Source organism: Trachypithecus francoisi, unplaced genomic scaffold, assembly GCF_009764315.1.
Source record: "Trachypithecus francoisi isolate TF-2019V2 unplaced genomic scaffold, Tfra_2.0 Contig01474, whole genome shotgun sequence".
Taxonomy (NCBI): domain Eukaryota; kingdom Metazoa; phylum Chordata; class Mammalia; order Primates; family Cercopithecidae; genus Trachypithecus; species Trachypithecus francoisi.
Window position 1 is genome coordinate 22,687,823 of NW_022681435.1, and position 15,741 is coordinate 22,703,563.

At 48.1% G+C, this 15,741-nt stretch overlaps 1 long non-coding RNA gene across 1 annotated transcript; it reads left to right on the forward strand.

The window, feature by feature from the left end:
* Positions 1-1,510: 1,510 nt before the first annotated feature.
* Positions 1,511-15,364, forward strand: LOC117062512. Its single transcript, XR_004428410.1, has 3 exons — positions 1,511-2,113; positions 3,526-3,606; positions 13,795-15,364. It is a non-coding gene; the product is annotated as an uncharacterized LOC117062512 (long non-coding RNA).
* Positions 15,365-15,741: the final 377 nt, after the last annotated feature.

The window sequence follows — 15,741 nt, forward strand, 5'->3', positions numbered from 1 at the left end:
CTGACGTCCTCCACTCAGCGTAAGGCTTTCGAGGTTTATCCACGCTGTGGCATGTGCCAGTGTTCCCTCCTTTTCATGAGTGAGTAATATTCCATTGTGGAGATACAGCACACTTTACTTATCCATTCACCCGCACAGGGATGCTTGCATTGTTTCCATATTGTGGCTACTGTGAATGCTGCTGCTATTAAACCTGATTTTGACCCTGTGGTGGCCTAAGGAGCTCATCAGGGTGAACTGGAGGGGGTGTGCCCCAGCTCTGGTGTCTGGTCAGGCAAACCCTCACCCCTTGAGAGAGGGGTCAGTGGGAGACACCTCTCAAATCTCCATAATGAGGGACAATTTCAGGCAGGGACAACATGGTGGAGGAAGGACTTCTTCAGAGAGGAAGTGCACATAAGGGCCAAGGACCCTAGAAAGACCGGTGGGGCCTGTAGAGAGCATGCACGTCCCTCAGATTAAAGCTGGTTTGAGGCTGGGCACAGTGGCTCACACCTGTAATCCCAGCACTTTTGGGAGGTCAAGGTGGGCGGATCACCTGAGGTCAGGAGTTCGAGACCAGCCTGACTAACAAGGTGAAACCCCGTTTCTACTAAAAATACAAAAATTAGCCGGGCATGGTGGCACACACCTGTAGTCCCAAGTTACTCAGGAAGCTGAGGCAGAAGAATCGCTTGAACTGGGGAAGTGGATGTTGCAGTAGGCCTAGCTTACACCACTGCACTCCAGCCTGGGTGACAGAGCAAGATCCTGTCTCAAAAAAAGAAAAAAAAAAAGCTGGGCTGAGTGCAGAATCAGTCCAATCCAGGGAGAAATCTGGCACATACTCTTGGCCAGCTCCTGCTTTTCTGAAAACATAGGTGCCAGAAGAGCATCCGGTAACAGCTGCCAAGTTCAATACTAAGACTCCACTCCACAGGTGATTCTGTCACCCCATTGTGGGTGTCCTGGATGTCCAGAAAACCCACATCTCTTGACAAAGTCCTCCTGTGGTAAGTCTGCAACCCCTCTGCACCCAGCCCCTCTGCTGACACCCCCTCTGCACCCTGCATCTTTGCCAAGTGGGGAGAGATGCATTCCAGAACTCCAGCGGCAGGATCTGCCCTTGCCGGGATCACGCACACTTGGCATTTTCCAATACCTACTGTTGCCTGATGTTTCGTATAATACAGTAGGATGAGCGACACAATTTCTGGTTTAGTAATTTGGTACAAATGTATGTGTTTTATGCATACATGTTATGTGTGTCTATATGTAAACACAGCGATACATACATGTTTATGTATACAGATATATGTCAGCGAATACCTAAATATATAATCATATGAAACAAGCTCTATTCATCCCTGTTCCATAAACTTCGTATCAATTCAATAAATAAAATTTGTTCAAAATCCAGTCATCCCAACACATTAACATTTCATTTTTCCATATTTTCTGTCTGTGTTTGTCACTGAATATTAAAAGTTTTGCTTTTTTTTTTTTTTACTATTTCACCTTTTTTCTAGGTAGTCCATAATTTTAAAACAATAAATATGGCACCACTTTGTCTTCACAGCTTTCCAGACAGGACTGTCAAGGCAAGGACACTCTTTAGGGCACCCTGTCTCATAAAGTCAGATTATGTGGGATGACTCAGGGACGCAGGAGCTAAAAACAGTGTCCCTTTAAAAATGTGCATGCCTTTCAAATGGAATAAGTAAAGTACTTGCAGATGCAAATGGTTTCAAGTTTCACTGGGGACCCAGCGAGAGCGGCTGTTCTCAAAGTTGCCAGGCAGTGTGGAAATACCCGCTGAGGGGCACACAGTGAGGCGGCCACTGGCTCTGTGTCCTTGGGGAAGCCCCCTTCTGCGGTCCCCTTCATTGTCTGCGTGACAAAGTGGACGTAGAACTCCCCATCTGCTGCCCAGGGCGGGTGAGGACCCTGCACGCACGCACGCACGCACACACACACACACACACGGTGTGTTTGTGAGCTGTGCAGAGTGGGGTCTCCCTGGCAATGGCCACAGCCTCCAGGGGCACTGACACCTCCCGTCTAACTGGTAGACAGTTTCTGCCGCTTCCTGTTTGGGGATTGGAGAGGGAAGCGTGTCTGGATGGCTACTAAGGTAAATACGGAATCGGCAGCGCGTCCTCCCTTTCTTCTCTCCCTTCCCACGCACCTGCCTGGCTCTCTGGCTCTCCCGCCATGGCCGGAGTGAATAAGAGCTGCAAAGTCCATATGTGAACAGCTGTGGGCAAGTCGTGCAACAGTGCTCATGGGACTTACTACGCATCTAAGCCACTGAACTTCAGCTGGACCCCAAATGGCCTTGGTCACGTTTTGTTTCTGTTTTGTCATTTCCGGCTGAATCTCCCACAATCTCAGCCCTGCTCTCCTTGCCCTGCCTTCTCCTCCCCACAGCTTCTTTGCAGATAACATCCTGGCCGCATTATGCAACTGAATCCATATTATCCGGGGGAAACTTACCCTCCTCTGATCTCTAAATCTTCCTTTTCCTTCTGGTTTGGAGAAAGAGGAGCTCTTTTCCATCAACAAGGTCAACCTCTTCCTGTTTCCTTTCTTCCTTCTTCGTTATTTTCCGCTCCTCAGTTTTGGATTCTTCTCTCGGTCAACAACTATATCCGAATTCTTCCAGCTGTAACCAACAAATGAGAGGCCTCGTGCACCGAGGCTGCCCCCGCGTGCGCCCCCCCACCCCCCAGCTGTGTGGCCTCCGCCTGGAGCACAGCCGCATTGCTACCTTCCTGCACTCCGTGGGGGAGACGGACGGTGCACACTACCCAGACGTGGAATGTGCATTTCACAGAAAATTACCAATTTAAGGAGGAAATTAAAGCAGAAAAGGAGGTGAGAATGGCAGATGCGTGTGTGAGTACCACAGCGTACACGCTGGGATTTCTGAGTTTCTTTTCCTAAGGCCCGTGTGTTGGTGCGCATGCGCGTGCACCCCCCCACCTGAAATCGTGGTACGACCTGTTTCCCGGCAGTAGAGCCATGGGTGAATTTACTGTCTTCTCTGTGTCTTTCTGTATTTTCCATGCTTTCTGTGACGAAGAACATCATCATACATACCGCTACTTCTGTTTTTCTTTTTCTTTTTTTTTTTTTTTTTGAAGGAGTCTCACTCTGTCGCCCAGGCTGGAGTGCGGTGGCGCCATCTTGGCTCACTGCAAGCTCCGCCTCCCGGGTTCACGCCATTCTCCTGCCTCAGCCTCCTGAGTAGCTGGGACTACAGGCGCCCGCCACCGCGCCCGGCTAATTTTTTGTATTTTTAGTAGAGATGGAGTTTCACAGTGTCAGCCAGGATGGTCTCGATTTCCTGACCCTGTGATCGGCCCGCCTCGGCCTCCCAAAGTGCTGGGATTATAGGCTTGAGCTACCGTGCCCGGCCACATATCACCACTTCTATTGTGCGTTCACTACACACCAAGCCTGAGTAAGGACTTTCTGTGCACGTTCTCATTTCATGCTTATGACAGGCTGAGAATTAAGACCATTTGGACCCCTGTCTTACAGATGAGGAAGCTGAGGCCTGGTGCTCCTGGAGGGCTTGGTCAAGAGGCGGAGGTGGAGGTGGTGGAAGGCTGTTCCCCTGCGGTAAGTCAGCTGTGATTTGCATGCAGGGGCGCACAGGCCAGTGTTCTCAGGAGCCACACTTGAAGAATGGCAGGACCCAGGGTGGGCAGAAGAAAAAGGTGAACTGAGGAATAGTTGCAACAGAGGCCTCGGCCGACCCCACGGAGGGCTCTGAATCTGGGAGCCCTGAGAGTCGCTCCACCTGAGGCAGGAGGCCAGGTGTTGCACCCATGCACTGGTCACTCGCTGGGGATAGGCTGTGTCCAGGGAGGGTGTGTCTAGTGCTTGGGGAGCTTCCCTTCAAGAAGGGCAGTTCCTGGAGAGTCCCCAGATAGGGGCTGTCAATAGTCGACACTTTCTGCAGCTGGCGGGACAGCGCTTGGTTGAGGGGGACTCTGGGTGGCCCACTGCAGTGTCTACCACAAATGCCTACCTGCTCTCCAGGACACATTCAGATCTCGCCTTCCCTAGGAGATCTTAGATTCCCACTGATCAGAACAGGCCTGAGATGATGCTCTCTTCCTATGTCCCTCAAGCTTGCTTGAACTGCCTCAGGCATTACAGCTGTTGTGGGTTTGAAAGGATCTGCCACTAAACTGTGATTCCCTGGGGAAGCAGTAACCCCCTTGGGGACATCACTGACTTCTAAATGCTTAAGGATAAAAGGCCAAAGACCTGCCCCTTTGGGGACATCACTGACTTCAAAACGGTTAAGGGTAAAAGGCAAAACACCCGCTTCTGTAGCCAGGCAGCATACCTTGGGTGTCACTTGTACCTGGCTTGGGAAATGTCTGGGGATGACTTTGGGCTGCAGTTGGTGTTCCTGGAAGGCCACAAGACATGGCTGCTCTTCCAGATTTGGTGTGGGTGAGTTCGCTGGGAGTGCTGGCTCTTTGGAGTTCACGCAGCTTGGAGGGTTCTGTCCCCCCAGTGTAACTCACCCAAACTCACAAAGGCAGCAAATGGCAGCTCCAAGATTTAGCCCCAAGGAGGTGGACATCAGAAGTCATTTGATGAGGAAAGGACTCAGGTGTGGCCATACTTGGCTGTCTGTGGGTGAGGGCCTGGGCAGTTGGGTCCTGGGCAGATGGCTGCTGAGTAGGTGGAGTAGGTCTTGGGTAACTGGGTCTTGGGCAGGTGGAGTGGGTCTTCAGCAGGTACATCCTGGGTAGGTGGGTTCTACTGGGCAGCAGTGGTGGGTTCTGGGCAGGTGGATTCTGGGTGGTTGGATTCTGGAATAGATGGGTCCTAGGCAGGTGGGTTCTGGGCAGGTGGGTCCGGGCAGGTGGATTCTGGAATAGGTGGGTTCTGGGCAGGTGGATTCTCAGCAGCCAGATTCTGAGAAGGTGGGTTCAGGGAAGCTAGATTCTGGGCAGGTGGGTCCTGGGCAGGCGGGTCATGAGCAGGTGGATTCTGGGTGGGTGGGTTCTGGGCAGGTGGATTCTGATCAGGTAAGTTTTAGACTGGTGGGGTCCTGGGTGAATGGGTCCTGGGCAGGTGAGTTCCAGGCAGATGGCTCTTAGGTAGGTGGATTCTGGGAAGGTGGATTCTGGGCAGGTAGATTCTGGGTAGGTGTGTCTTAGGCAGGGGAGTTCTGGGCAGGTGAGTGTTAAGACAGGTGGGTCTTGGGCAGGTGGGTCCTGGGCAGGGGAGTTTTAGACAGGTGGGTCCTGGGCAGGGGAATTATAGGCAGGTGAATTTTAGACAAGTGGGTCTTGGGCAGGTAGATTCTGGGCAGGAGAGTTTTAGACAGGTGGATCTTGGCCAGGTGGATTCTGGGCAGGTGGGCCCACAGATGACAGGCCTTTAGAAGGGCCGAAGGGGAAGGAGAATGGAGAGGCTTACAATTGTCATCCAAGTTTCATCCTTTTATGGTTTGAGGCAAATTGCTTTTCAAAGCCTGGTGTATACAGTTGATTAAAATAAAACCTTTCCCACACAAGACAAAAGAACAAAGCTTGGGAAGTGGATGCTCACAGTTTGTTGGAGGCGGCACAGTGCGGTTGTTGGAACCGTGTGCTCTGGGCAGGCTGCCTGTGTTTGAACACTGCCTCTACTGCTTCCCAACTGCAGGACCAGTGGCCGGGCCACAGTTTTCTCCTCTGCAAATAGGGAGAGTGGCAGGACCTACTTCGTAGGCTGTGTGAGGCTTAAGTGAGTTCATATTTTTAAAGCATGTGGAATAGAGCATGATACAAAATAACTGCTACATAGAGATTCAGTAAATAGATTTGGTTGAAAGACATATGAGAAAGCACTTTGAAAAGAATCAAAAACTGATCTAATAACTTGATCTGTGATGTGGGAAAATTATTGCATCCTGTTATGTCAGCGTATTTAACTGTGAACTGGGCATAGAGTTGCGGTTACTGAAAGCATGCCCATGTATTTGTTGGTGTTCTTTAAAGAATATTATACTGCTCTGATAATGGAACTTTTTAGTTGAAAGGGGTTGCCCAGAGGTCATTTGCTCCCTAAAAACTTAGCAAGGGGCCAGGCACGGTGGCTCACATTTGCAATCCCAGCACTTTGGGAGACTGAGGCAGGTGGATCATGAGGTCTGGAGATCAAGATTATCCTGGCTAACATAGTGAAACCCCCTCTCTACTGAAAATACAAAAAAAATGAACCAGGTGTGGTGGCGGGTGCCTGTACTCCCAGCTACTCAGGAGGCTGAGGCAGGAGAATGGTGTGAACCCGGGAGGCGGAGTTTGCAGTGAGCTGAGATCCGGCCACTGCACTCCAGCCTGGGCCACAGAGGGAGACTCCATCTCAAAACAAACAAACAAACAAAACAAACAAAAAAAAACATAGCAAGGAAGGTAAGCAGACTACAATGGAACTGATACATAATACTGTAAATCGGAAAGGATATTCGTATTCAAACCACGTCCCTCTGCCCTGCTGAAAGTGAGATGGCTTGAAATGGCTTTGCAGCTACCTTCAGATGGAGGTGGTCTGCAGGTACAGGCAGTGTCTGCAGGCACAGGGTTTTAACCCTTTCCAGAACCTCTCTTCTCCCATCACCGTAAGCCATGTGCTTGTTTAGAAAGCAGGGCATTTGTATGACATTGAGTAGCTTGCAGGACCTGTTTGTTCCCATCCCAATTGATAGTGTTCCAGAATGTACGTTATTTTAATGGCATACAATTGTTGCTGGAGCCATGGAGTTTTTACAATGGGATGATCACTGTTGCTCCCTTCTTAATTTGTGATATTTGATTGAATGCATTTATAATATTTTTTCTTTTTCTTTTTTTTGTTTTTTGAGACGGAGTCTCGCTCTGTCACCCAGGCTGGTGGCACGATCTTGGCTCACTGTAAGCTCCACCTCCCGGGTTCACGCCATTCTCCTGCCTCAGCGTCCCGAGTAGCTGGGACTACAGGCACCAGCCACCATGCCTGGCTAATTTTTTGTATTTTTAGTAGAGACGGGGTTTCACCCTGTTCACCAGGATGGTCTCCATCTCCTTACCTCGTGATTCACCCGCCTCAGCCTCCCAAAGTGCTGGGATTACAGGCGTGAGCCACCACGCCTGGCCGATACATTTATAATATTAAAGATTCATAATATCTTGCAGGAGAACACAAATATCTAAGGGTACATTTGTGACCTTTGTAAAATCCACAAAAAAAGCAACATTAAAATTTAATGTAAACCATACCAAATGATGGGTTTTGCTTTTTTTGGTTTTTGTTTGTTTGTTTTTTGAGACAGAGTCTCGCTCTGTCTCACATGCTGGAGTGTAATGGCACGATCTCAACTCACTGTACCTCCTCTTCCTGGGTTCCAGCAGTTCTCCCACCTCAGCCTCGCTAGTAGATGGGATTACAGATGCGTGCCACCACACCCAGCTAATTTTTTGTATTTTTTTTTTTTTGAGGCGGAGTCTCGCTCTGTCGCCCGGACTGGAGTGCAGTGGCCGGATCTCAGCTCACTGCAAGCTCCGCCTCCCGGGTTTACGCCATTCTCCTGCCTCAGCCTCCCGAGTAGCTGGGACTACAGGCGCCCGCCACCTCGCCCGGCTAGTTTTTGTATTTTTAGTAGAGACGGGGTTTCACCGTGTTAGCCAGGATGGTCTCGATCTCCTGACCTTGTGATCCGCCCGTCTCGGCCTCCCAAAGTGCTGGGATTACAGGCTTGAGCCACCGCGCCCGGCCATTTTTTGTATTTTTAATAGAGATTGGGTTTCACCATGTTTTTGGCCAGGCTGGTCTCGAACTCCTGACCTCAAGTGATCCGCCCATCTCAGCCTTCCAAAGTGCTGGGATTACAGGTGTGAGCCACAGTGCTTGGCCCCCAAATGAAGGTTTTTAGAGCAATATCTGTGTCGTCACATTGGCCACGGATATTGATTTTGATTACTGGTTCACCTGTTAGGGGTCCCTGCTGGGATGCAATCAGTGTGACATTCTAATTGGCATTATAGATGGAACTGTCTACAATGGTTACACTATGATGTTCAACAAACATGCCCAAAGGCAGTAAAGATTCAACTACTGACCAAGGACTTAGGCCGCATCTCCTCAGTGTTGGGGGTGGAAATGCACAGTCAATGGGAATAGCATCCCCCTTTCGAAGAGCCGCCCATTGAGGAGAGGTGACAGACACACAGGAGGTTGAGGAACGCCATCCTGTAAGCTCCAGGAAGAGCAGGAGCTGTGCAGAAGCAGAGGCAGAAAGACGCTCAGGCTAGTCAAGCGGCTTGAGTCCCAGTGACTGTAGCTACAGATGTCATTGATGATGATGATGGTGGTGGTGATGACATGAAGGCAGGCCTGTGGGGTGCGGGAGCTTGGCTGGCAGGACTTGTTTCCCTGGCTTGGCGGGTTGCTCGGCGGGAAGAGAAGGTGAGTGCTGAGTGGAGATGCGACAGATAATGGGGTTCTGCCAGGCAGAGCCCGAGAAAAGCCCCAGCAGGTGGGTGTCTCAGTTCCTTCTCTTTCATTTCTGTCCCAGGACGGTTCCTCTCCCCTTCCGATGCCTTCCCTTCTTTAGTCGGTGTGGAGCCCCCATTCATGAATAAAGGTACCAAGTGTCTCTTCCATGCCACACACTGTGTTTCATAGGTATACAAAAAATTTCATTTCATCCTCAGATGTGCTGGGCAGGCTCTCTTGAAATTTCAGCAAACCAGCCAAAAATTAAAATATCATTTGTTTAACCTCCTTCCTCCAGCACCCATGTGCCCATCATGAAATATATGCCCACACGCCTCTGCCCTGCTTCCATGAAATTGTGTGCCACTCCAAGAAATAACCATATCCTAAAATCAACTTTAATATAGACCAAAAACTCATTGAAACATCAAGATGATTATAATAATGAGCAATCTCTTATAGGGTTTTTCCAAACAAATTTGTCCAAGTGTAGATTTAGAGTGTGCGTTACGTGTGCGTTAATCCTACGTCGAGTGAAATTTAGTCACCAGTTCCCCCTATTTTCATCTGACTCCTTTTCTAGGAACTACTATAGCATATAATCTAGGAGTTGAAAAGAAATAATAGTGCATGAAGAATACAGTTCCCAAAATGAATAGACGGATCTGTCATTTTCAGTATAGTGTATTTAGAAGAATAGATGGTTTGACTTTTAACCATTTTGGTATCTTATTGCTCTAAACACTGGCAGAGCAAAGTCAGAGTCTTCATTGGCAGAGGAGAGCATCTCACTTGAAAATTCTCTAAAAACAGTGTTCTCTACTTATGTAGACCTAGTCGCTTCTGTGAAACTCCCTGACGCTGGATGGTATCTGGTCAGAGGATGCCTCACGGGGGTGAGCCGGTGGAATTTCTCACAGAATGAGGCCGTCCTCATCAGTTGAAGCAAAATCTCCGCTTGCCGAGTGCCTCTGTTTTCTCTGAGTTTGCGTTCAGAGCAATTTTTAAACGCACTGGAGGGAGCCAGGCAGAAAGTGAGGCCCAGCAGCAAGGAATGCGATGGAATGTAACTCCGAGCTGCCAGGATGTTCTTTCCTTCTTACAATTTTAACTTCAGCTTTTATAGACTTGCTACCCTTTAGGATCCCATCACATATTATTTTCCTTTTAGTAAATAAATTATTTCATTGTCTTATGATGGCTAGTTCCTTACACTCCACTGTGCACTGCTGGAAGGTATGATTGTGTCTTTTTCCCTATCTGCCAGCCCAGCTGGGTTACCTTCATGCAGGAGACACCGTCTGCCGGACGGGCACCGCTCCTCCTCCCTGGTATTTACTCCAATCCCACTTCCAACCGGAGGACCTTTGTTCCAGGGACACCTCACTGGGATGCATTTTGCTCATTTGTTTTCTTGTATTTATTTATTTGTTTTATTTATTTTGGAGGTGGAGTCTTCACTCTGTCACCCAGGCTGGAGTGCAGTGGTACAATCTTGGCTGACTGCAACCTCCGCCTCCCGGGTTCAAGCAATTCTCCTGCCTCAGCCTCCCAAATAGCTGGGATTACAGGTGCCTACCACCATACCCAGCTAATTTTTGTATTTTTAGTTGAGACAGGGTTTCACCATGTTGACCAGGCTGGTCTCAAACTCCTGACCTCAGGTGATCTGCCCATCTAGGCCTCCCAAAGTGCTCAGATTACAAGCATGAGCCACTGTGCCCGGCCTGTTTTCTTTTCTTTTTTTGGAGACGGAGTCTCCCTCTGTCTGTCATCCAGGCTGGAGTGCAGTGGCGCCATCTTGGCTCATTGCAATCTCCGCCTCCCGGGTTCACGCCATTCTCCTGCCTCAGCCTCCCGAGTAGCTGGGACTACAGGCACCGCCACCACGCCCGGCTAATTTTTTTTTTAATATTTTTAGTAGAGACGGTGTTTCACCGTGTTAGCCAGGATGGTCTCGATTTGACCTCATGATCCGCCTGCCTTGGCCTCCCAAAGTGCTGGGATTGCAGGCATGAGCCACTGCACCCGGCCTCTGCGCCTTTATTTCAATACATATTTACTTTGGTTAAGGCAGGCTGCTAGAAAATGTCCTGAAACCTAAAAGCCAGAATAAAGCCTATTTGGAAACCCGCTGACTCAATACACCATTCTCTTGCCACCAATTCCATAACATTTACCTGTCCCCCAACTGGCCTGACAGGTGTGATCTCTGTTCGGCCTCCTGGGTCCTGTCCCACACGATGTCTGAGCTCTGAGTGCCTGGGAGGTCATCCACACCCAGCCTCTGCTTCTCCTCTTTCCCCTGTGTTTTCTTTCCCATTAGCACTTCTAAAGATGGGGTAGGGAGGGAAATTAAAGTGAGGTTGGGGGATATCTATGGATTCACTATTTCCAGACCCTAATTAACAGGTCATTTAGGACTTTTTCTCCACTCTAAGCTTACCAGGCTCCAGGACCCTGATGCCAGCTTCCCATCACGTGAGCCAGTCCCTTAAAACAAATCTGCCTCTCTCCATACATTTTCATTCCATGGGTACTGTTTCCCTGGAGGACCCTGGCTAGTACGAGGTAGAATTGGACTACTTGTCTTTTGTGACCAGCTTTGTTCACGGAACAGAATATTTTCAAGATTCATCCAAGGTGTAGCCGGTATCACTATGTCATTACGTGGGTATCATATATTGTTTATAGATTCTTCAGGGTGGACGTCTGGGTTCCTTCCACCTTTCAGCTATTATGAATTGTCTCTTTATCTAAGTCAATCTGGTGGTGGAAGGCATAGGTCACCCAGTCCAGCCTGCAGTTGTGTTTGTCCTACAGTTTTTACAAACAAACCTCAATGAATGACCAGTACTTTAAATGGGAGATTTTACATCTAAATCCTACAGCTGGCTCCTCTCAGAGATGAGGCAGTGCCTGGCCAGGCCTGCCCTTCCTCGGGGCCACACTGGGTCCCCACTCTTGCCAGTGATCCCTGGCTGCTTCTCATGTGGACCACACCCCTGAACCAGGAGGATTTGTATTTACCAAACTCAGCTGCCTCCTGCCCCTGGGGACTCAGCCTGGAGTGGAGGTGGGTAGGGGTGCTCACCAGGCAGTCATCTCTTCTCGGAGGTTGGAGGTCATACTCATAATTAAATATCTTTAATGTTATTTGGCTTAGAGCTTAATGTAGTATTTTCTTCCTTTCTTCTTCCTTTTTTACTACGAACTATTACTTTTCCAAAATCGCCATCATGGTTTAAAAATTCATATATCATCTAAGGACCACAGTTGGGATTCTGAAATGCAGATGAAACCCATGATTCTCCATGGACTTTTGAAATTCCACCACTCGGCGTTGCCTCCTTCCTGTTGCTCCGGCTCTTGGCATCCCTATCCGGCCAAACAGCAGCCCCTAAAAGTCCGAATGTACCGGGCGGGGAGAGTGCCATGCGCTGGCTGCCTGAGGTGATGCCTTGGGTGCAATTGTGCAACTGTGTGAGCTGGTGTGGAGCCCGTCGGCAAATACCTGCTGCTGAGGACTGGGTGTGTGCCTGAGTGCGTGTGCGCGGGTGTGTGCCTGAGTGCGTGTGCACACATCTTTCCATGAGAAACTTTCCCCAAAGCATAGAGCCCTGTTTCGGACCAGGGAAGGGGAGGGCTGACTGGTGTGTATCGCTTTCTTGGGGGTCCTCTGGCTGCCTGGATGGCTCTCCACAAAAGAAGTGGGTTTGTGAGAGGCAGGAGGGGGAGAGACACTGGTTTCCCTGTATTACTTGAAAAAGGTAAACGCCTCACTGGAAGAATGACAGCTGTTGATATAAACAAGTGTTTTTGATAAAATCTATCCTCCTAGCCCAATAGAATGAAGGTGAGCATTTTGCTAGGAAATGCCTTTTGGAGAAAAAAGTTATCACACACGTGTTTGGATTACTTTATACAAACATTCACTGATGTACTTGCTTGTTTTTAAATTGTGGTACGATGTAAAACCATTCCACCACAATTCCCTTCTCTCAGCCCCTCTCATCTACCCTCATCCACTTACTGTGGCTATGAAAGTGTCTGTTCTAGATGTTTCATCTGTGGGTGATGGCTAATGTTAAGTGTCAACTTGGTTGGGCCACAGTGTCCAGATATTTGGTAAACATTATTATTGTGGACGTTTCTGTGAAGGTATTTTTTGGATGAGATTAACATTTCAATCAGTAGACTTGGAGTAAAGCAAATTCATCTCTCCACAGTGCAGATGAGCCTCATCCAATCAGTTCACAGCTTGAGAGAAAAAGCTGGTCTCCCCGGAGGGACCTCTGCAGCTCTTCCCAGGGTCCCCAGCCCGTCCACCTGCCCCAGTCAATCATGGCCTTGCCTTCCTCCACAGTGAGGTGAGCCCATTCCTTAAAACAAATCTCCCGGCCAGGCCCGGTGGCTCACACCTGTAGTCCCAGCACTTTGGGAGGCCGAGGTGGGCAGATCATGAGGTCAGGAGATCGAGACCATCCTGGCTAACACAGTGGAACCCCGTCTCTACTAAAAACACAAAAAACTTAGCCAGGCATGGTGGCGGGCACCTGTAGTCCCAGCTACTTGGGAGGCTAAAGCAGGAGAAGGGTGTGAACCTGGGAGGCAGAGCTTGCAGTGAGCCGAGGTCGCGCCACTGCACTCCAACCTGGGCGACAGGGCAAGACTCCATCTCAAAAAAAATAATAATAAATAAATGATAAAAAACAAATATCCCTGTCTTTGTATATTTTCATTCTGTGGGTTCTGTGTCCCTGGAGAACCCTAGCTAGCACAAGATGGAATTGGACAGTATTTGTCTTTTGTGATGAGCTTCGCTCACAGAACAGAGTATTTTCAAGATTCATCCAAGGTGTAGCCTGTATCAGTATGTCATTACATGGGTATCACATGTTGTTTATAGGTTCGTCAGGGAGGACATTTGTGTTCCTTCCACATTTCGGTTCTTAAGAATCTAGTGCTGCTTCCGACACTAGTGCACAGGTTCCTGTCTCAGCCCCTGTTGTCAATTTGTTGGGTGAGGTGCTTCCTAAAGAGACCTGGTTCTTCTGAGTCGTCCCCACAGCCCCTTGCCCTAGTTTCCATGTCAGGTTCCAGTCGGGTAAACAATGGGGCTCTGGCTCAGATGCTCACTTGACGGTCACCCTGGCCAGCACGTTGGCTTTAATTACATGGATTTGTGAATTGTCATCTCACCATTTTAGCAATTGTAAATATCGGCAGTGCTGTGTTTCCCTTTACCGCTCTCTTTTGTGGGAAATCAACTGATCAATGTGTTCTCAAGGTCTAGTTTTTGCCAAAGTATCACATTTTTTCTGATAGAAATTTACTGTCCCCTTGGCAAGAATCCATGTTATTGGAACATTTCCAGGAAGCCCTTTGGTGGCACGTGAGACCTGGCTCCGTGGCCACTGGACAGATCTCCTGAAGCAGAAGTTTTCGGTGACTCCTGGAACATCACCTTCTCTACGGGGAGCCAAGAACTCCCAGGAAGGGGCGGGCCTTGGAATGCACAAGCCACAGCTCTGTCGGCTCTGGGGTGACACTAAGAGAAAGAAGAAGGCAGCAGCTCTCATCTCAATGTGTATTCATCCCATTCATCACTAGGAGCCTCCATTTCAGTGCGTTCGGTGATCAGGAGATGATGTTTGTATCTTTCCTAATGTGCTGGTATTCACGGGCTGCACATCTGGCAGAAGGGAAGAGAGCAAGACCTCTGGGACGTTGTTATCTTGGCTGGAGTCCAGACCCCATTCTGATGTCTTCAGCAGATGACTTAACTTCTTCAGCCTCAGTTTCCTGTTTGTGACATTGGCGCAATGCTGTTACCCACTTCTTAAGGACATTATAAAATACCAGCACGTAAGAGCTGCTTTAAACTACGAAGAACTTTGTAAATGGTGGTATGGTTTTATTTAATAGGAAGAGAATATGAGCAGGAAAAACTTTATTCATTTTTAAGATATAAAATGTGTGGAAAATTACAGTGAATAGATTTTATAACACATCCTCTTTCTCTGTGTGCACTGCAGATTTTCACATAATTTTTAAAAAATCACCGTATGTCTGGAAATCTTGCCTTAAAGTAGGTCTTTTTTAAAAGATACTATTAGGTTGAACCACATAAAATTACCACTCGTTCAGTAAAAAATGGTCAAATATAAGCAATTTCATGTGGTTTGACTGGATATTTTTCTCAAAAAAAGTTTTAGTTGGAGATTGTATTCCTTAAAAAAATTGACATCAAATAAATGATATGTTCATGATTAAAACAGTATGCCATAAAAACAAAGCTGCAATAATTATTGATGCCTACACTAATTTTAAATAGTCAAATTATGCTCCATGTCATTGCATTTTAGAGCTGAGAAGCACCTAAGAGATCATTAATCTAACATTATTTTTAAGATATGGAAATTGAGTCTCAAAGAGGTTAATCACACATCCAGGACCAGAACTCATATTTCCTGATTTCCAATTCAGTACTTTCCCCCCCATTCCATACGGCCACGCTATACAACATGCATATGGAACAGCCTGATTGTACAAGAGCCCTAGTGTTCTGTCAAATTTGCATATAAAAAGATTCTAAGAAATCACAGTTCTACTATAACGTAAATAAGACCTAACTGAAAATATTAGCTGTTGAAATATTAAACATGTACTTAATGCTTTTGCTCACCTCTTTACACTTCAGGGCAAATATATATGACAAGAGATTTGGTCCAGCTGTTTCATGGATGGTCTTCAAGTACCTTCCCGGGACTCTGCCTGAAGTCCCTGAAGCAACTTGGCCCCATCCACCCCACCACCAAAGATGTGAGGAGAGAAAGATGTGGTCAGGTGCGGTGGCTCACGCCTGTAATCCCAGCACTTTGGGACGCCAAGGTGGCCGGATCACGAGGTCGGGGGTTTGAGACCAGCCAGGCCAACATGGTGAAATCCTGTCTCTACTAAAAATACAAAAATTAGCAGGTACGGTGGCACAAGCCTGTAGTCTCAGTTACTCAGGAGGCTGAGGCAGGAGAATCACTTGAACCTGGGAGGTGGAGGTTGCAGTGAGCCTAGACTGTGCCACTGCACTCCAGCCTGGGCAACAGAGCACAACTGTCTCAAAAAAAAAAAAAAAAAAAAGATGTATCCTGGTCTTTTGCGTAATGTGCACTTTCCATCTAGTGCTGATCATGGTCACGTTCCTGCAGGCAAGGAGGCGCCAGAAGGACATACGTAGGAGAGACAGTGAGCGTGTGCCACTCAGAGCTTAGGAAG